General features: G+C 36.2%; 1 long non-coding RNA gene across 1 annotated transcript in view; it reads right to left on the bottom strand.

Moving 5' to 3' along the window:
* Positions 1-19450, bottom strand: part of LOC118574400 — a 78093-nt gene extending 58643 nt beyond the window's left edge. Inside the window, exon 1 of the long non-coding RNA XR_004943727.1 lies at positions 18984-19450. This is a non-coding gene — a long non-coding RNA (uncharacterized LOC118574400). The remainder of the gene's footprint in view (positions 1-18983) is intronic.
* Between the last annotated feature and the right edge of the window lie 3956 nt (positions 19451-23406).

The raw sequence follows: 23406 nt of genomic DNA, 5'->3' as shown, positions 1-23406 counted from the left end.
CTGAGAGGAGAGGAAGAAGGGGAAACTGTGGTCAGGATGTAAAATAAACAAATACATTTATTTTTAAAAAAAACTAGAAAAAATAAATAAAAGCATTCAACAAAGTAGGAACAGGAAGTAATTACATCAAGACACAGACAATGCATGCATCAATTGGATGAAGTGGCACAGACACACACATTGGAGGAATAGCCACTCTTGGGTAAATGCTAGTACAAGAATACACTCAACAACATGAAGAGCAATATGGCACCACCAGAACCTAGGGGCTCTACAACAGCAAGACCTGAACAGCCTAATGCAGAAGCAGCAGAAGAAAATGACCTTAAAAACAACTTTATGAAGATGATAGAGGCCCTTAAAGAGGAAATGAAAAAATCCCTTAAAGAAATCAAGGAAAATATAAACAAAAAATTGGAAGAAATTAATAAATCCCTTAAAGAAAACCAAGAGAGCCAAGAAGAAACAACCAAATAGATAAAGGAAGCAGTTCAAGACTTGAAAATTGAAGTAGAGGAAATAAAGAAAACACAAACCTAGGGAATTACAGAAATGGAAAATCTGGGTAAACAAAGACAAAAATACAGGTGGAAGTATAACCAACAGAATAAAAAAGATGTAAGAAAGAATCTCTGACATAGAAGATAAAATACAGGAAATAGATTCATCAGTCAAAGGAAATATTAAAGCCAAGGAAGTCATAACACAAAATGTCCATGAAATTTGGACCATGAAAACACCAAACTTAAGAATAATATGGATAGAAGAAGGAGAAGAATACCACCTTAAGGGCACAGAAAATATATTCAACAAAATCACAGAAGAAAACTTTCCAAACCTAAAGAAAGAAATGACTATGAAGATACAAGAAACTTACAGAACACCAAATAGACTGGACCCCCAAAAATGAAGTCCTCTCATCACATAATAATCAAAACACTAAACATACTGAATAAAGAAAATTAAGAACTGCAAAAAAAAAAGGTCAAGTACCACACAAAGGCAGACCCGTCAGAATAACACCTGACTTCTTAACGAAGACTCTGAAAGCCAGAAGGTCCTAGACAGACATTCTACAGTCACTAAGAGACCATGGATGCCAATCTAGACTATTATACCCAGCAATACTTTCCATCACCATAGATGGAGAAAACAAGGTTTTTCAAGACAAAACCAGATTTAACCAATACCCATCCATAAACCCAGCCCCACAGGAAGTACTAGAAGGAAAATTCCAACCCAAAAAACTTAGCTGCACCCAATGAAAACACAGGCAATAGATATTCCCACACCAGCAAATCCAACATCACAAAAAACCTTTGGGTAGCCAGATTTCTCTGTCATTTCTAGGATTTTGGAAATTGCTTGCAGTGCACTTCTGCTTACTTAGGTAATATTATATCCTTCTGAGTTCTTTAATGAAATTAAAGACTAGCTAATTATAATTTTCCTTAGTTATGATGAAAGGTAAAATAGATATAAAACTTTAGACTCACAAAGTTAGAAGAGAGAATATTTTCTTTAATTTTGCCAAATACAAATAGACATTATAACTGTAATTTTCACTTGATAACTATTTAGTTATATGTAATTTTATTATGTTAAAATGAAAAATTTCCTTTTTGATTAGCTAGGAAAGAGGGAAAAACTGTGGTATGGTCTTTCTGTATGCTGTGAATATATGTTGCTACCATTGGTTAATAAAGAAGCTGGTGAGAACTTGGCTGGCTTCTTTCTGCTTTTATGATCTCTTGGTTTTAACCCAGTATCTGACTCTGGGTTTTATTAATAAGACCATTTAGCAATTGGTCTTACACTAGAAATCAATGAAAATGAATGTTCAACGTACCCAAACTTATGGGACATTATGGAAGAAGTACTTAGAGGAAAGCTCATAGCACTAAATGCCTACATAAATTAGATGGAGAAATCTCACACTAGCAACTTAACAGAACACCTGAAAACTCTAGAAGAAAAAGAAGCAAAGTCACCCAGGAGGAGTAGATGCCAGGAAATAATCAAATTGAGGGCTGAAATCAATACAGTAGAAACAAAGAGAATAGTACAAAGAAACAATGAAACAAAGAGTTAGTTCTTTAAGAAAATCAACAAGATAGACAAACTCTTATCCAAACTAACTAAAAGGCAGAAAGACAATATCCAAATTAAAAAAATCAGAAACAAAAAGAGAGACATAACAACTGAAGATGATGAAATCAAGAGAATCATCAAGTCAAACTTCAAAAATCTGTACTCCACCAAATTAGAAAATGTAAGAGAAATGGATAATTTTCTGGACAAGTACCATATATGCAAATTAAATCAAAACCAGATAAACAATTTAAATAGACCTATAGCTCCTATGGAAATAGAAGCAGTCATTAAAAGTCTCCCAACTAAAAGAAGCCCAGGGCCTGATGGCTTCAGTGCAGAATTCTACCATAATTTCAAAGAAGAGCTAATATTAATACTCCTCAAATTGTTCCACACAATAGAAGAAGAAGGAACATTGCCAAACTCTTTCTATGAGGCTACAGTTATCCTGATATGCAAACAACACAAAGATGTAACAAAGAAAGAGAATTACAGACCAACCTCCCTCATGAATATTGATGCAAAAATACTCAATAAGAACACATTAAAAAAAAATCATCCATCATGATCAAGTAGGCTTCACCCCAGAGATGCAAGGATGGTTTAACATACAAAAATCAGTCAATGTAATCTATCATTTAAACAAACTGAGCAATAAACCACATGATCATCTCATTAGATGCTGAAAAAGCCTTTGACAAAATCCAACACCCCTGCATGATAAAGGTCTTGGAGAGATCAGAAATACAAGGAACATACCTAAACATAATAAAGGCAATTTATAGAAAACCAACAGCCAACATCAAAGTAAATGGAAAGAAACTCAAAGTGATTTTACTAAAATCAGGAACAAGAGATAAGGTTGTCTACTCTCCCCATACCTATTTAATATAGTACTCCAAGTTCTAGCTAGAGCAATAAGACAACAAAAGAAGATCAGGGGGATACAAATTGGAAAGGAAGAAGTCAAACTTTTATTATTTGCAGATGATATGATAGTCTACATATTGACCCCAAAAATTGTACCAGGGAACACTTACAGCTGATAAACACCTTCAGTAATGGACCAGGATACAAGATTAACTAAAAAAAAAAAAAGTAGCAGCCTTCCTATATGCAAATGATAAATGGGCTGAGAAAGAAATCAGAGAAACATCACCCTTCACAATAGCCACAAACAATATAAAGTATTTTTGAGTAACTCTAACCAAACAAGTGAAAGACCTGTATGACAAGAACTTTAAGCCTTGAAGGAAGAAATTGAATAACATACCAGAAAATGGAAAGATCTCCCATGCTCATGGATAGGTAGGATCAATATAATAAAATGGCAATCTTACCAAAAGTAATCTACAGATTCAACGCAATCCCCATAAAAATCCCAGCACAATTCTTCACATACCAGGAAAGGACAATACTCAACTTCATATGGAAAAACAGAAAACCTAGGATATCTAAAACAATCCTTTACAACAAAGCAACTTCTGGAGGCATCACCATCCCTGACTTCAAGTTGTACTATAGAGCTATAGTAATAAAAACAACTTGGTATACACATAAAAACTGACATGTGGACCAATAGAATTGAATTGAAGATCTTGACATTAACCCACACGCCTATGAACACCTGATTTTTGACAAAGAACCCAAAACTGTACAATTGGGGAAAAAGTATCTTCAAAAATGGTGCTGGCATAACTGGATGTCAACATATAGAAGATTGCAAATATCTATCACCATGCACAAAACTCACATCCAAGTGAATCAAAGACCTCAACATAAATCCACCTACATTGAACCTGATAGAGAAGGTTGGAAGTAGCCTAGAAAGCATTGGCACAGGAGACCATTTCCTAAACATGACACCAGTAACACAGGCACTGAGAGCAACAATTAATAAATGGAACCTCCTGAAAATGAGAAGCTTCAGTAAGGAAAAGGACATGGTAAATAAGGTAAAATGACACCCTACAGAATGGGAAAAAAATCTTCACCAACCCCACATCTGGCAGAAGGCTGATCTCCAAAATATATAAAAAACTTAAGAAACTAGAGAGCAAAATACCAAACAATCCAATTAAAAAATGAACTACAGATCTAAACAGAGAATTTTCACCAGAAGAATCCCAAATGCCCAAAAGACATTTAAGGAATTGCTCAACATCCTTAGTCATCAGGGAAATGCAAATCAAAATGACTCTGAGATACCATCTAACACCTGTCAAAATGGCTAAGATCAAAAACATTGATGACAGCTTACGTTGGAGAGGATATTGAACAAGGGGAACACTCCTCCACTGTTGGTGGGAATGCAAACTTGTACAGCCACTTTGCAAATCAGTATGGCAACTTCTCAGAAAATTGAGAATCAATCTACCTCAAGACCCAGCTATACCACTCTTGGGCATATACCCAAGGGATGCTCAAGCATACCACAAGGACACTTGCTTATCTCTGTTCATAGCAACATTATTTGTAATAGCCACAACCTGGAAGCAACCTAGATGCCCCTCAACCAAAGGATGGATAAAGAAAATATGGTACATAGACACAATGGAGTACTACTCAGTTATAAAAAAACACTGACATTTTGAAATTTGCAGGCAAATGGATGGAACTAGCACAGGAAAGAAAATTAAATAAACAAGTGGAACTAGATTCAGTTAAAAAGCTTCTATATAGAAAATTTATCAACAAGCCCAGCATGGTGGTACATGCCTTTAATCCAAGCACTTGGGAGGCAGAGACAGGATTTGAGTTCAAGGTCAGCCTGGTCTACAGAGCAAGTTTCAGTACAGCCATGGCTAAATAGAGAGCCTGTCTCAAAAACAAAACAAAAGGCAAATCTATCAAGATAGTCAAGAGGTAACCTACAGAATGGAAGAAAAATTTAAAACCTGTATTTCAGGTAAGAGAGTGGTATGCAAAATAAAGAACTCACACAAGTGAGTAGAAAAAACAAGCCCACTATAGTACAGACAGATGATTTGAACAATTATTCCAAGAACAAATGGCTAATAAATATCTAAAAAGATTTTCAACATTATTAATCACCAGAGAAACTCTAGTGTTATCATTTCATATTTTTAATATGATCATTTTAAAAAAGACAAAACAATAAACAGAAAATAATAATAATAAATATTGCTTCTAACTCTTACAATGTGAAAAATATAATTAATAATAGTGTGCTATACTTAGGATTTTTGCTAACTAGATTTATAGCTGTTCTTGCCACAGGGATGGGTATGATATGATATGATAGATATGTCTATTCATTTCCCCATAGTTACTACCAACTTATACATACCTCGACACATTTTATATACTCTATACAAAATCAGGTTTACTTTCTTTTTAGATTAATGTACAAAGTAATGGATTTCATTATACATTTAATATTCAACGTTAAAATCTTAGTCACTATTGCATGAACTATCAAATTGTATATCCACAAAAAAGTATTGAATTTTCTTACTAAGTTAAAAATAGATCTATAAGATTCAGCAATCTCACTAGATTTAAAAAAAAACAGAGCTAAATATATGCTATCTACAGGACATTTATTTCAAACGTAACATGGCTATACTGAAAGTAACTGGGTGGAAAAGTTATGCCATTGAAATAGCAATGGTTTTGTCAAATAGCCTGGGATAGCCAGAAATCCTCTGTCCTGCTGCCTTTGACTCTCAAGTGCAAGGATTTCAAGCATATACTCCCACAGTGAGCTGAAATGTAGGATTTTTTTAAAGCACAGTATGTATATTGACATCAGATAAAATAAACATCAGAGAAAAGTAAATTACCCCAGAGAATGAAGATCATTGTATAATATTCATGATGTAAAAAAATATTGCTGAGAAAGAGAAAAGATTAGAAGTTAGAGGTCTTGGAATGGCATAGAGGAAGTAAGTGTGGACTAAAATGAGAAACATTCTGGTGATGGTACCATCAAATATCTTCATGCTATGTTGGATTACAAGAAGCTACACATGTGGAAAACAACTGTTTATAAAAACGGTAAATCTAAATAAGATCAACATTCTAGTTGTTGATATTGTGTGTTTGTACAAAATACCACTGTAGACTTCTCTACTTTTTTTCCTGAAATTAAAATATAATTATGTTGTTTCTGGAGCTGGAGAGATGGCTCAGTGGTTGAGAGCACCAGCTGTTCTTCCAGAGGACCTGAGTTCAATTCCTAGCACCCACATGGCAGCTGACAATTGTCTGTAGCTCCAGCTCCAGGGTATCCAACACCCTTACACAGACATACTTGCAGGCAAAACTCCAATGCACATGAAGTAAAAATAAATAATTTTAAAAATTACATCATTTCTCCCTTCCCTTTTCTCCCTCCAACCTTTCCCACACACCACACCATTGCTCTTTAAATCATGGTTTCTTTATTTAATTGTTGAGGTGTATGTATGTATGTATGTATGTATGTATGTATGTATGTATGTATGTATATGTATAACTTAGGGTTCAGGGATCATAGCAATAGAAAAGGTGGAAAGTTTCTAAGAAATAGAGGAACAGGAAGTTGGCTGTGAAGTATTATCTCTTAGAAATGTCAGGAAAGCTACACTCATGAATTTATAAACATGGCTGCCTCTCTATATTGTTTTCAACTTCCTGTATTTTTTCATTTAAAATATAGCACATACACTATTCACTGTGCATATATTTATGTACATGTTATTGAACTTAAGGGGTCACAATATGTACCCCAAATCAGTCAGGCCACCTTTCCTCAATAAGCTAATAAAAAGAGCCGAATTAATAGTGGCAAGCAGAATAAGGAGATGTAGTCAATATGGCCACATTGGGAAGAGGGATGAAGAGATCAAACAAGCCCTCCCAGTCAGTCTTCAAAGTTCTGAAGTGGAATTAAAGTTTCAACAGAATGCCAAGGATATAAATATCTCAGTAGTCCTGGTCAAGGTGTGATTCCCTACCCACTACTGACTCATTATTATCTGGATACAGTTTCTTCCTGTTCTGACCAGTTTTTAGAATTTTGTGAAATCTCTTTCCAGGAGACAAATTTCCCCTCTGTCTGAAGTCTTTTCCTTCTCCCATCATGCTATTCCTTAGAAAATTCTCATTTGTTTTGGGTCCATTGTATCAATAGTCTAGTAGTCAGATTGAAAGACTCAAGTGTCTTTTTGTGTATAATAATATATTTTTTTTATTTTTGAAATTATAAACACATCAGTTTCCCTGTTCCCTTTCTTCTCTCCAATTCCTCCCATTAAACTCTTTTGCACTCCCTCAAATTTATGGCCTCTTTTTCTTTGTTATTTCCTATGTGCATAGTTATAAATATAACCTGGTAGGCACATATAATGTAACCTGTGTGTATTTGATCTCAAACACATTTTCTTAGAGACTGATCACTTTTCTTCCCAGTTGAAGTTCCTCATATGCCTAGACAAAACTTTCTTCTCTTGGCTTCCATAAGAATCTTCTATATTCTTAATAAAAATACATACATACATACATATGCATCATTTGCTTTAAGCTGGTTTAAATACATCTTTATTATTTATTACAAAAACGGGTTTTTTTAAAAAACATGGAGACTACCTGTTCTACCCAGGCTGGTCTCAAACTCATAGACTCAAGCAGTCTTTCCTTGCTCAGTCCTTTGAGTATCTGGGACTACAAACATACTTCTATACCTGACTTACCAAAATGGTTTAATTAAGAGACAGTGAAAAACAAGGTATTCACAACTTACAGCTCCAACATTTTATATAAAGTATCCTGGCCACAGCTTCATCATCTGTTTGGATTACTCCTTAATGAGAAAATTCACTATTAATTCCTTATTCTTTAGCTAACCAATTCTCTAGATTTACCTAAATAAGATACTCTTTTCCTCAATTTTTAAAAAATTATTTTATTTTATTTTATGTGGATTGGTGTTTATATTTGTCTGTGTACTACCTGTGTGCCTGGTACCTGAGGAGACCAGAAGGAGGCATCAAATCCCCTAGAACTAGATACATGGTTGAGAGCTACCATGAGTTGAACCTGGGTCCTTTGAAAGGGCAGCCAATGCATTTAGTCACTGAGCCATCTCTGCAGCCCTCAGACTCAAATTACACAAAGTTATCTTCCAAATATTTTTTCTAATCTTCTGCTCACCTCGGTTGATATAGACTACTAAGAATTAAATAGATTTCCTACTATGCATTGGATGGCTAGCTTTATACAACCTTTTCAGCCTCTCTCATCCAGAAATAAACATACAGCAGAGTTTCATGTACATGATACAGGAATGGCAAAGCTGGAGTGAAATGGAAAGACTGCTAATTATTTAAAAACAAACAAACAAAAGATAAAGCAGCCAGTGGTGGCACATACCTTTAATCCTAGCACTTAGGAGGCAGAGGCAGGCAGATCTCTGAGCTCAAGGCCAGCCAGGAAAACCAAGAAAAAAACAACAACACACAAATGACCTGAATTTCTATTCTGATTAGCAGCTCATTTTGTCATTCAGGCTAGCCTATAATTTATTATGTATGTCACGTTGGCCTTAAACTCAGAGCAATATTCCTGCCTCAGCTTTTTTAGTATAGCAAATACAAGTTCATGCCACCAAACTTGATTCATTCATTTTGTTACTTTAGAACTGAGGAAAATAAAAATGTAATACATTTACACAATGAAGTATTACTTAGCTGTAAAAAAAAAGACACCATGAAATTTGCAGGCAAATGGATAGAACTAGAAAAATACCATCCTGAGTGAGATAACCCAGACCCAGAAAAAGAAACATATTATGTACTCACTTAAAGTGGATATTAGTGGATATTAGCTATAAAGTAAAGGATAACTATCTCCCCGAGAAGGGGAAATAAAACAGATTTTGTGGGTGAACTGGGGGCGGGTGGGGATAGGAACAGGAGGGATCAGGTGAGGGTGGATGGGGAGGAAGTACAGGAAAAGACGACTAGAATTGGGGGCATGGCCTCAAGGGGAGGGATTGGGACACCAACCCAGCCACAAAACCTTCGACCTACACAGCCTGTCCTGCCTGCAGGGTGTTCTGGGACTGGAGCCTAGCACAATCCTCATCAAAGAGATCAGAGAGACTTCATCCAGCAACTGATGAAAGCAGATGCAGAGTCCTATAGTCAAACATTAGGCAGAGCTCTGGGAATTCTGTAGAAGAGGGAGAGGAAGGATAGGAGGAACCAGAGGGTTCAGGGACACCCCAGAAACACAGGCCACAGAATCAACTGACCAGAACTCATGGGGGTCTGACCTAGGTCCTCTACATATATGTTATGGTTGAGTAGCTTGGTCTTCTTGTGGGGCTCCCAACAGCAGGAGTGGGGCTGTCTCTGACTCTTTTGCCTGCCTGTGGGACACTTTCCCTCCTACTGGGTTGCCTTGTTCAGCCTTGATGTGATATGTGCCTGGTCTTATTGTGGCTTGTGCTGGGTTTAGTTGATATCCCTGGGAGGCCTGCTCTTCTGTGTGTGAGGAAGTAGGGTGGGGGGGTAGAGAGTGGGGGTGGACCTGGGGAAGAGGGGAGGTTGGGGAAAAGACTGGGGGGAAGGGAAGAAGGAAAAAAAACAAATGAGTTGAATTCCTATTCCAATTCCAATTAATCCAAATAGTGTGTGCTGTTAACTTCCCCTGCTGTTATACATAAGATCTAAAACCTGTAAATTAAAAGCACTGAGTTACACAGTAAAAACAAAATATTACCATAGAAGCCAGAAAACCTAAGCCTCCAGCAACTATTATCATGTTTCCCTGACTGTGCTGTGTTAACATTAACTTGTCCAAGCTCACTAGAGAAGTTACCTTTTTTGTCAGAGGACTTTAATCCAAGAACATCAGAAATTTTAAGTTTTAGGTCTTACTGCATCATAATACAAGTCTATCAGTATTAAAATTTTTTATTTTTTGAGATAGGGGCTCACTTTGTAGCCCAGGCTAGCTTACAATTTATTATGTATGTCAAGCTTGCCTTAAACTCAGAGCAGTCTTTCTGCTTCAGCTTTTTGAGTATAGAGATTACAAGTGTAAGCCACCACACTTGATTCATTCAACTTGTGACTTTAGAACTGAGAAAGAAAGTCCTAGAGTTTTATTATTTTCAGATCCTTGGCATCATTATAAGTATATTAAGATGATGGGGTGCAACATTTAATGTGCATTTTACTTTCTCCCTCTGATGAATCAATAAAAATGTATGTGTTTACAAATGTTTAAGAATTTACATTTAGATTATATTTCCACTGCACTTTCTTTTTTTTGGGGGGGGTATTCAAGATAGGGTTTCTCTGTGTAGTTTTTGGTGTCTGCCTGTCCTGGATCTTGCTCCGTAGGCCAAACTGGCCTTGAACTCCCAGAGATCCACACGCCTCTGCCTCTCTAGTGCTGGGATTAAAGGCGAGTACCACCGCCACCGGGCTTCCACTGCACTTTCTACATCTGAAAAGAGTTTGCAATGAATATTGTCTTAAATTTTCTTTCATCACATTTTAACACTAATATGAAAGTCCAAAACCTGAAATGCTCCAAAATGCAAATAGTTCCTTACAATAACAGTAATGCTTGGTCTTAGATATATGGTAATAGATTTCTGATTTTTAAATCAACCCAGAAATGTATGCAAATATTCTAATTTCTGAAAAGTTTCAAAGTCTGAAACACTTCTGCCCTTTTCTGAACTACTGTTCGAATCTCTTTCACAGCACTATGCATCCAGCATCCTAGTTAGGAAAGCTACTCAGACAATTGAAAGTACATTAAACCTAAAGTGCACTGTCCCTACTGTAATTCTGCTTAGCACTTACTTGAATCCAATATCAGTTTCTGATACCAAAAAGAAACTCCAATTCTCCAACCTCCGATAGGACTATGATTATTTTTCCTGTATAGCATCATCCATAACTAACATAGAATTGACAATCTAGAAAAAAAATAGTGTGACTGCTACATCTATCCAGACTATAACCAATTCTTGATTAGTAGAATGCAAATTAATGAAATTTTGTCATGCAATTTGGAACACACTGATGTTAAAATTTATAAAAATTTCAAAAGTGGCTGAAATTAAATTAACTTTGTGAATTTTCTACATTAAGATTTGTTAAATAAATCAATAAATAAAATTGGAGAGTAGACATTTAAACTACTTAAAGAAATCTTTAAGTGCTTTAGAAATATCTTTTTATATTATCCATTGATGTATTAACTACAAATCATTCTCATCTATTTACTAATATCCATAAAGACTAACCAAATTCTGATTGCTACAAGAATAAGTAAATCATAAGACATACCAGTTCATAAAAATTCACATTTTCAACAATTTGAGACTTAATCTCCCCCAAATTATAGCAAATTAAGAACTAAAGTATAAAATCTAATACTTATTTTTGTACCTCAATTTTTCCAATGATTTATTTATTTTTATTTTATGTGCATCAGTGTTTTGCCTTTATGTATGATGGTGTCAGTTCCCTGAAACTGGAATTACAGACAGTTGTGAGCTGCCATATGAGTGCTAGGATTTGAACCTGGGTCCTCTAGAAGAGCAGCCAGTGCTGTTAACCACTCAGCCATCTCTCCAGCTCCTATACCTCAGTTTTTATGTTTCTATGAAATCATAGGTATTCAGACTAATTAGCGGCAATAATGACACAATACATTAAAATTAAGTAAACTGGAGACTGGAGAGATGTCTTAGCTGTTAAAAGCATGGGCTGCTCTTCCAAAGGACCTGGCTTCAATTCTCAGCACCCACATGGCAGTTCACATCTGTCTGTAACTCCAATTCCAGGGGATCTGACACTCACACAGGCATACATGTAGGCAAAAACAACAATGCAAATAAAATAAAAGTTTTTAAATGTATATATATTTGTAAATTATAAAAAATTAAGTAAAACTGACAATAAATAAAAACAAATAATTATTAGCCTTCAATGTATATAGAGGAGAAAGATTGAATATATATGTGCAGATGTCTGTTAATTTAAGCAGTAATCATTAAATATATTAGTATATGATACATTCCAGCCAGATATAATCTCTACCCTTCGAAAGTGGAAGCCAAATTCATCCTCAGCTATTAACTTAGGCTACACAAGACTCTGTCTCAAACCAAAAGAAATAAAAAAGATATAAATAGAAAGCCAAATATGCAATTATATATGGCCTCTGTAATTAAAATCTTATGTCACAGTTCATACGTGAACTAGTTTCCAGTTTGAGAAAGTGCAATAATGTGGGGTTTAAAGTGAGAAGGGAGATTAGAAGATAGGACCGAAGAGGGGTGGGCAAAGGGATAAATAACACTAAGTATGCTTGAAAAAAAATATGGAGACAACTAATATTTATTTATTTGTTTGTTATTTATTTTATATCCCAGCTGCAGTTTCCACTCTATTTTTAAAGCTTCTCTGTGTGTATAATATTATATTATACTATATTATTGTATATTAAATTACAGATATTTAATATCTAATAAAGCAGTTTCAGGTAGATGTCAAGAAATACCATAAAATGGGAATTTTCACTCTGAATTCATCGTCGAAGTTACTATATAAATGCAAAATACTGACAATAAGACAAAATCGAAAAACATAAAAGAGTGTCCTTTTATTATAAAATTTCTTTAAATCCTAAGTGTAACAAAATGACAATATGAAGTTTACATTGTGAATATAAAATAATGAACTTTGAATGTATGGATGAAAGAAGATATATGTCATCCCAGAAACTCCGAACTATTTACTTTTTTCAACAAAGAAAATTATTTGTTTTAAAAATAAATTCCTAGTTATCCAGGTGTGGTGGCACATGCCTTCAATCCCAGCACTCAGGAGGCAGAGGCAGGTGGAACTCTGTGAGTCCGAGCCCAGCCTGATCTACAAAAAGTCCAGGACAGCTAGGGCTGTTTACATGCAGAGAAATCCTGTCTCAAAAAACAAATAAATAAATAACCTAGCGATTCATTGCCCTCTTAAAAAGCATGAATAATAATGTTCCTCCAAACAATTTTCAGTCAAATTACTCAGCTATATAATTTACCTTTTCAGACTATCAGGGGGTCTTTCTAAATAACTAATATAATCTATATGTAGATATGTGCATGTATGTGCATCTTTTATAAAACTTGCTTAATTCAGAAGTGAGAGTGAATACAAATAATATGCCCAGCAATTAAGTGAGTTTAATAGAGAGTTCAATAATTCAGGGCTATAAAAGGATATAGACACAACACTTGCTATATAATAGTGTTTAGCAACAATTAGTATAAAATGTACATTCTTCTCATTATTAATCTGTGAAAATTCAATTTCAGGTTTCAATTAATATTTATGGCATTTTACAAAGTGTTACAAAATTCTATCACAGAATAAAAAAGTGACAAAATTAACTTCAGCAATGCTTGTAACTAGGAAACTAGTATGAATTGGTATCTTTTGGATGATGATAATAGTTCAAAGAACACTAACAAGTCATAAAAAGATAATACGAACTCTGTGTTCCTTATAAATATTAATTTACAATTTACATGTGAAATTATTTGTTTAGTTTGTGGTTAAAGTACTTGAAGAATGAATTCCACTCTTTGCTCTTCTTTGCATATTGAAATGGCTATCTGTATCTTTTGCTTAGTGTGGAAGTTTATGTTCTAGGACAATTTAATCCAAAGAGAATTGTTGGATAAAGGCTATGATTCCAATAAGCTCTCATCACACAATTTTAGACATGTTCTCAAGTAAAAAATCTTCAGTCCACTGACAACATAAAGAGCATACTTTAGAATAGGCTCGTTTTAAAACGGCAAACAAAAGGAAGCATCAAACTCTAATCAGAAGTCTATTGAGTGCTCTTTCCCTCCCGGAGCCCGCTATCACTCTCGACTTGGCTTTAAATAAAGATCCTCTGCTACTTTGCAATCAATGTATTTCAAATCTTTGAATAAGAGGCCAAGAAACTAGAAACAATCCATCCAACAATCAACCATCAGTAACAATAAAATGACAATTTTATGAAACAACAATATTTGCTGAACCTAGAAACAGTGAATTATTGTTTATTAGTAACAGACGTATCAAGTAAGACTACTGTGTTAAAAAAAAGATAACAAATGAAAAATACTGAGGCCTCAAATTTGAAGTTTAGGTCTATTTTCTCTTGAAGCAAATATGCATATTCTTTGTATCTCTAATTCTAAAATGTGAACTTATGTTAGGGGACATACAACTTTTTTGATATAATGCAGATGACCTTCAACTTGTGATATGGTTACATCTCAATAACTCAATCAAAAGTTCAAAACTTTGTGAATAAAAACTGGACTTAATGCACATAACATAATGAACAACATTATATAGCAACACAGTACACTGCAGAGTACTGTTTTTTTTTCTCTCATGGCTGACTGGTAGGTACAGATTATTGCAACTGTCCAGCATTGAATCATATATTATCAACATATTGAACCATACATTAAGGACAAAGTTAAAGTTAACACTGGCAACTTTGAACATGTCTGTGAAACTAACTATTTCCCTTGGGGACTTTGAAATTATACCACCTGTGATCTTCAGGTTGCAGTATGGGTCAGGACCGGTGCATACTAGTAGACAGCACCTAGCAGCTGTGGAAGAGGATACAGAGCAAGATGAAGATTAAGAGCATGCAAAATTCTTAAGTTTAACTGGAAAGTGATCTGCCTCCTGGCAGTGGTAGAACGATTCCACAGAAAGAAAGGAAAAGTTGTTGATAAACAAGATGCATGAAGAGAAGGAGTGTCATAATGCTGTGGCAAAACACCATGACCAAAACCACATGTTTTGGGAAGGAGTATATTTAATCTAATAGCTTGAAGTCTATCATCCAGGGAAGCTGGAGAAGGAACTCAGGCAGAACCTGGAGGTAGGAGCCGATGCAGTAGCCATGGAGGGGTACTGCTTACTGCCTTACTCCGCACGGCTTGCTCAGCCTACTTTCTTATAGAACCAAAGACCACCAGCTCAGAGGTGGCACCACCCACAATGGCTGGGCCTTCCCCCATCAATCACTAAGTAAGAAAATTCCCTAAAGGCATTTTCTTAATTGAGGTTCCTTCCCTCTTCTCAAATGACTATAGCTTATGTCAAGTGGACAAAAGCCAACCAGTACAAAGAGGAAAGTAAAGCTCCAGTGAAGAAATCTGTACAAGATACAACTTCAGAAAATTACAGGATACAAATGCAGAAAATTCAAACCACCATGGAAAAGACTAAAATACTATGAAAACCAAGACCCTTAAAACAAAAAAGAAGGAAAAATCTTCCTAAAAAAACCAAAAGCAATTAAAGCAATATTGCAAGCAAGTATAGGAAAGGGTGGTTCTCTTTCCAAAGTGGAAGCCAAGTTAATCAATTATGTGAAGAATTGCTTCCAGATGACTGACCAGGAGGCTATCCAAGATCCCTGACAGTGGAGGAAATCTCTTTCAGAAAATGATTTAAACAGCTTGAAATATTCCTTCTTACATCATTTCTGTAAGCAAATGCTATTTGGCCTCTCCTTTTATAATACAAAGTGAAAACTTCCCCTAAAATGTTTGATAAATGATGTTCTGATTCCATCACCAAATATGTATTGTCTAAAATGGTTGTTTAATGTTTAAGGGTACAATTCTACCCTTTACGTGGTTTTAATTACGCATGGTCTGTTATTATATGATGGAGAAATAGTGATGGTAAGACAAAGAAATACTAGAAAGACAAAAGGGGGAATAAATAATATTTTAATAAAAATAGTTTTTACTGAATTCATATTGCGTTTATACATATATATATGTGAAAGAAATTAGAGTGAATCAGCAGTCATCTCTAATTGCGTATGGTTTGTTACTTTTCTACATGAGAACATTAGTTTACAATGGCTGACCAAAACCTAGGAACTAAGCTGGGCGGTGGTGGCACACGCCTTTAATCCCAGCACTCGGGAGGCAGAGGCAGGCGGATCTCTGTGAGTTCGAGGCCAGTCTGGTCTACAGAGTGAGTTCCAGGAAAGGCGCAAAGCTACACAGAGAAACCCTGTCTGGGAAAAAAAAAAAAAAAACCAAAACAAAACAACAAAAAAAAAAAACCTAGGAACTATTAGCATGTAACACACAGCAAAGAAGTTTAGAAATGCACTAAAATAAGGTTTTGGTTTTTTTTTTTTTGAGCTGAGGATTGAATCCAGTGCCTTGCGCTTGCTAGGCAAGCACTCTACCACTGAGCTAAATCTCCAACCCTAAAATAATTTTATAAAGGTTTATAATTGAAGTTTAAACATATGCTACTTGTCAAATATTAAAATATACATTAACATATTAGAACTTTGACAGATACCAATTTCAAGACCCTAATATAGCCCTTCCCTCTATTATACACAGCAGTATATGATAAATGATTTTATATAATTTCATGAATCAAAATTCATGTTGCTCATAGAATTTATCTAGAAATAGACTTTGGAGAATATTAATAATATAAGGTTCTATTTATTATACTAGTCTTGTATAAAACAGTTGGATGATAGCCATGTTTTACTATGCAATGAAAATATACAATTATAAAATATGTCAATTATTTGTATCTTCTTACAAAACATTCTCACATGCCCCAGGATAGGAAGATTGTAAACTAACTTCTATAACATGTACATTGCAAAGTTATTAGTATCTAATTTATTAAATTATAATATAGCAGAAGAAGTTTGCTCACTTCAAGAAAGTTAGCTGTTTTGGCAATATTTTTCCCTTTTAGTTAATCTAATAGTAATGTGATGAACTTTTCCTCCTTCTAACGAAGCCTACAATTTCAATTCAAATATGACTTTCATATGAAGCTTTCTCAGACAATCCTTAGCTTTTGGTGATTCCCCTATAGTCTTAATTATTTTTTAGCTCTTATCTGTACTTTTCTATGTTCTGATTCATATATCTTATCTGCAGTTGAGTTCCTCAGAACTGTTTCTATTGGTGTCCTTTTTTAAATTTCAGTTACTGGTTACTGGCAATTGGACCCAGAGCCTTATGCTTCTAGTGTATGCTAGATAAGTGCTCTGTCCCAAGCAACACCAACAGACCCTGAGACCTGTTTCTAATCTACTCTCTTCAGTTTCCACCACAGTGATGGATACTGAGTAGAATCTAGAAAATAAAAGCTTAATAAAGGTCTCTGAAAATAAAATGTTAAAAAACAAGTAAAAACAAGCTTCATTCCAGAGTTTAGTGATCAAATTCCTTAACAACACTTGCAAAACAAAATATTATTTTATCACATGATTATGACAGTCTGTGTGAATGCTCTGGGATATGTGGTTACTATCTGGCCACATTCATTTCCATAGAAGTCTTTTCCTTTAGATTTAATAGTATTTCAAACAATTAAGAATAGAATTCAAGACCTTTCCCAAACAGAAGCCACCTCTAAGTTTGAAATCAAGTGCACAGCAGACAATTCACACTAAGGTAGAAAACTATTTTTCCCTGGTATTGTACATTAAACACAAGAGCATCTCAGACACAAAAGGAATCAATACAAAGCATTTACCTAAAACTATCAGAAAATCGGCAGTGTTAAATTGCTAGATTTAAAATTGGCAGATTCACTAGCCAAAGTTACCTAATCACAAATGGCATCTATATCCTTGTTAAAGTTCTTTAGCTTAAAGGAGTTACTGAAAACTAAATTTAGCTTTCCCATCTTTGTGCTCTTTCTCACTACTTCTTTTTAGATAAGAGACCTGAAATGGCTTAAAACTGTCAGGATGAAAGAGAGTGAAATAAAAGAACCATCTTTTGTTGTCAGCCCACAGAAGTGCCTCACAATTAAAATTATACATTAATTCAAATTGAGTTCACTTTTGAAAAGGGTCAACTGGGAATTTTCTCACTCATCTACTTTTTAAAAAGCAGTCTCACACCTCAAAATAACTCTATTGTCAAAACACTTTATAACTTTAGAACCTTATCTAATCATGGTTATCATGGTATCCAAACTCTTGTTTCAGGTCTCATGCCAAAGTTTGGGGAAGTGACAATTTGCAACTGTAGCCTACTTTAAGAAGAACAAATAGATTACAGCTATCCATATTTTTATTAGGTTCATCTTAAGTTTCATGAACACATTTTCAAATGCAGAAGTGAGTCATTCTGGATGAAGAATACTTTGTAAAACGTGTTCCCTCTATTGTCAATCATCGACTTTGTCTACTTCTCAAGTGTGATGGTACTTCGGTTGTCAAATATAATATGTTACTAGTTTTGTCTTATTATCGTTATTATTACTATTATTTAACACAACAAGTATCTGCCTAGTTTTACATGTTAAGAATCAGGAGCGAGGCATATGGTTTGCAGAAGCTGATGACACACGAGTATAAAGAATACTGAAAATTAAGGCACCACTCAAGCTATCTGGTCAATTCTTCAGTCATGAAGCAACAGTAATGTGGAGGATGGGCTCTTGACTAGCCTTAGGTCAGGTCAGACTGTCCTCTGAGACCAAGAGTCAGAGGCACAGTTAGAGCAAGGAGAAATGGGTGAACCGGGCACTAGGGGAATCTGTCTTGAAATCAGAGAGCAAGGTGCATGACTGTACTCAGATTCATCAGCATCTAAGAAGCAATGCCAGGCCTTAATCACCGACACTGTGTTTCTGGAAGCTAGGGTTGCGATCAGAAAGTGGTGCCTTTGAGAAGCAAAACTATCTGGAAGAAATTACTCGCGAGCAGATGCAGGAAGGGTGTCGGAAGCTTCTGAATGAGAAAGCAGAGCTTCACTGGACCTGCTGGGGCCCCAGAGACCCTGAAACCAGAAAACAGCTCCAGCACCAGGCGAGTGCGGTGCCACTACTCACCCCTACTCTCCTAAGGTCTTGTTGTCTCCCTGCACCACACAGCCCCTGCGGAGGGGAAAACTTTCCCCCTCCCCCGCCGCTGAGGGTGGGATCCACCGGCGAGAGGAGGCGGCGTCGCAGCTGTCCAAGCAGGGCCAGAAAGCATGAGAAGCAGCCTGGTGCTTGTGCCTCTGGCGGCCACCAACTTCACCACCATCGACTTGGAGGGCCAGGAGGAAGCAAAGGCGGCAGGCCTTCGCCCAGCGGACCGAACTCTTCCCGGATACTAGGCCTGAGCTTGGGGCACGATCGCCTGCCCTGGTCCCCTCAACAACAGGACCCTCAGGCTTAATTCCAATTTCTTGGCCCCCACGACCACAGAACAGTGGCTGCTCCCTCTTGGGGCCACGGTCGCAGCTGCATCCTCGTGCTCCTCTTCCTCTGGCGCTGCTGCCTACACACAGCCCCGGCGCAGTTACCACCGCGGCGCCTGGATCGCCGTTTCTTAGCAACCGCGCGCATGCGCCCCACCCCGCCGGAGACCACTGGTGCGGCTGTCTGATCTCAAACCAGTTGGTCCGCGACCTAAAAAAAGTGAACAAAACTCCACTTCTTAGGTAGGCCCTAATGTCAAGGTCAGAGAATGGTGAGGAGAGGTCCAGGATGTTCCGAAATGGAGAGGCCTGGAGACTTAGGATGAAATCTACTAGCGTATAGACATCTGAGCTATGGAGAATGTTTTTTGATTTGTTTTCATGCAGTCTTTTCTCATACTTCTACCAGAGTAATCTTTATAAAAGTCCCATCTCTCACTTGCCTCTGGTTACGAGAATGGGTATGGGAAATAAAACCAAATTTGTATTTCTGTTCTTTTCCTTGGGTTAGATAACTAATCTCTCTAAATCTGTTTCTTCATCTGTAAATGAGAAATATGGTGCCCACTGAATACTTACAAGGATGAAGAAAGAAAGTGTATAAAGCACTTAACATACATAACCTACTGTGACCCAGAGCTATTTGTCAATGGCTCATCACTATGTGCAATACCAGACAAAGTACATATTCTGATAGTCCAACTTAACACAGTTCATGTAGTGTCATTTAATTCTAACACCAGCCCTTAGTCAGCCAGCTGTAGACCAGTTTTGCAGTTTCTCAGATTGAAATGTATAAAATTACAGGCTGCTGGAACACTGAGGGCCTTTGATGAGGTACAAGAACATCTGGCCAGCATACCTGCAGTTGAGTGCCTCGGGCTTGCTGGTTAACAACACACAGAAGAAACCCATGCCATCTTCCTTCACGATGGAACAGGGAGCAGGCTGGGTATCCAGAAGCCCTGATCCACTTGTCTGCAGTTGGGCTCTATACTTGACCTTGAACAGAGTGTCTGAAACACCTTAGTCTGTCCTAGTATGCTAGGGCCATCAGTGTGGTGGAAGAAAAGCCAGGAGGCCAACTTTTGTAGGAAAACAGTTCCATGAAAGGTGTGATGCTGTTGTTTTAGACAAATGGAAAGAAATATGGAAGAATTAGGATTGTTGGGGGAAAACTTGCTGATGGATGAGTAGTTAACAGGTGATCCCTGCAGAATCAGAACTGCAGTAATACTATCACCAGCAAATCTGAATGCATAGTTTTAATTTAATTAGGGTTGACAATTCAAATAGTTACCCCCCTGGAAACTGACTGAATTGTTATGCATGTGTCAATCAATGGGAGGTGCATTCTCTAGAAGTAGTGTTGGGCTGTTTGGCTTTCTTAGACGCAGCCTATTTAGGCACTGGATGTAGTGTGGTAGACTGCAGTGCAGCAGCGCTGAAGAACAACAGTTCGGGGCTGGGGAGTACAGGACACTAAGAGTCGGAAGACCCGAATGTTGAACGAATTACATTCTGTTGTTGTTGCATCCTGAGCTGTTTATAAAGTGAACCAGCTGGCTTGCTGCAGCCAGCGTTCTGGGCAGGAGAACCACATTCATTCTTACTGTAAATTCTATATTCTGCTTCCAAAGGTGATGATTTACAAGCAAGCATGTCCTATATGGACTGTATTTTAGAATCCGGTGCCCAACCTATATCCTATAGCAGAGTTTACCCACCTGGCTCAGCTGCCTATTCCTTCCCATGGGAAAAGGTAATCCACTGTTTTAACAAGGCTAACCCTCTCTACCCTAGTCACCCTCTGTGGATATACTTACTATAAGATTCGCTTGCTCAGTAGCAAGGTGGCAGCTCAGCTTTCATTTTAAGAAAGTGGGGAGTTGGGGATTTAGCTCAGTGCTAGAGTGCTTGCCTAGCAAGCGCAAGGCCCTGGGTTCAGTCCTCAGCTCCAGATTAAAAAAGAAAGAAAGAAAGAAAGAAAGAAAGAAAGAAAGAAAGAAAGAAAGAAAGAAAGAAAGAAAATGGAGCTTAAGAGCATTGTATTAATATTGCTTCAGAATTTTTTTCTTGTCAAATTAAAGGAAAGATCTTCATTGACCAACCATTGTCTTTTCCCTTGCTATTGACATATTCGTATTCTTTTTGTGTCCACTGGCTGAAAATGTTTGTTTGTTCATCTGACTGATGGTATGGTTTTTGTTTCCCTATGGTTAGACTTTTAATGTTTTAAAATGTATTTTATTAATTTGGACTGGATGTCTATCTCTAACAATACAAGGTACTTTCTAAGCTACTAAGGAAGGGTTTGCATCCCTGTGTGAGTTAAGGTGATGGTTGTTTTAAAAAAATTTCTTTTGGTCTGCAAGGATATTTTATGTTCATGTGTCGAAAAAGATGGATGGGTGAGATAAATTGGCATTCTTGTGCTAAAAGTTGTTTTTCTTGTCAGTTGTGTAATAAATATGAAATATACTGTGATGGCAAAAAATAAATGTATAAAATGACTATGTATATTTTCTGTGTTCATCTAGAAAATAAATCAGTGTGAACCCATGAACATTTAGTGATCTTTCCCAAGCCATATGTTAGTGTTAAAATACTAAGAACTGACATGTAAGCAGTGGCTATACAAAAAACATTTTTGTGTCATTTTCTGATGGCTATTGATCTTATTAAAATCAGGCATAAAATTTCTGAAGTATGTAATTATAAGACAAACCATGTAAATAAATCTGAACATAATACAATGTATAAACAATATGTGCATATTTATAAAATGTAGTCTGCTGAATGACAATGTAATGAAAGATTTATACATTTTAGAAAGTATAAATATAACTATGCCATGTTAAAAGAACTTTGCAAAGTCCTAACGTGTTAATGAAATACAAGTTTCAAATGGACTATAAATTTAAAATGAAGCTTTTGTGGTAACCAGATAGCCAGGGAATATTAAGGAAAGGTGAGTATTTTCATTGGTGTTTAGACACTGAATTCTATTCATTTGGTCACATGATACATTGGTAAAGAAATAACTCCTATCAGCAAACAGACATGCCTACACAAATATTATTTAAGAAAGAAGGCTGATTTACTGAGTAAACACAAAAAGTACATGCAGATAGGTAACATTCAAGGCACTGCAAATTTAAGATGTAAGTTCACTTGGGATTTGAGGCAGATGTTTGCTCAACTAATTGACTTACTCTAAAAAAATAGTAAAAACATCTTCAGAGTGATACTACACATGTTCTTGAATGGTTGCACCTTGAGATGGAGTCCTATTGTAACTTTAAAGATATATGTCTACATTTCAAGGGTAAATATGCTAGAGACTGGGAGTTTGCAATCCTTGGAAACATTTATCCACATTTTAAAAGGTAAAGAAAGTGTAAAGGTCCATTATGTCCACTAATGAGACACTTTGCAAAGCTAAGAGGTAATAGTCATCTTTCTTTTTTATTCACCTTTACAGTTACAAAGCAATGACTTTTTTTATAGGCAAACCCTGTGTTGACACAGTAGATATACATAGTAGACCAAGAAGAAATTATTCATAAACATATAAATTCATGGTAGAGTTAACAATTGTTCTGTATGTTGACAGATGAGTGTGAGACTGTCAAAACAGATAAGAATTCTATGCAAAGGAAAAAGTATGTGAAAGTAAACAATATAGTCAGTGAAAAGTAGGAGAGTTTCTTAATTACTTTTATATTACTGTGATAATATACCATAACCAAGACAATTTATGGGAGAAGATGTGTTTATTTTGAGTATTCAGTTCCAGGGGTTTAAAGTCTATGACGGTGGAGAAGCATGGCAGCAAGCTGCACACATGGCTACTGGAAGAACCAACTGAGAGTTCGTATTTTGTACCACAATCATGAAGTAGAGAAAAAGTAACTGGAAATGGCATAGAATCTTTAAATTTTCAAAGCTTGCCTCTAGTGACATACTTCCTCCCAAAAGACTACACCTCCTAAGTTTCCCCAAACAACAGCACCATACATGAACATACAGGAACATTCTCACTCAAATATATTCTGTCCATATTATGA

This window comes from Onychomys torridus, chromosome X (genome assembly GCF_903995425.1).
Source record: "Onychomys torridus chromosome X, mOncTor1.1, whole genome shotgun sequence".
Taxonomy (NCBI): Eukaryota; Metazoa; Chordata; class Mammalia; order Rodentia; family Cricetidae; genus Onychomys; species Onychomys torridus.
Note: the sequence above shows the minus strand (reverse complement) of the source record. Positions and strands in the feature narration are given on the sequence as shown.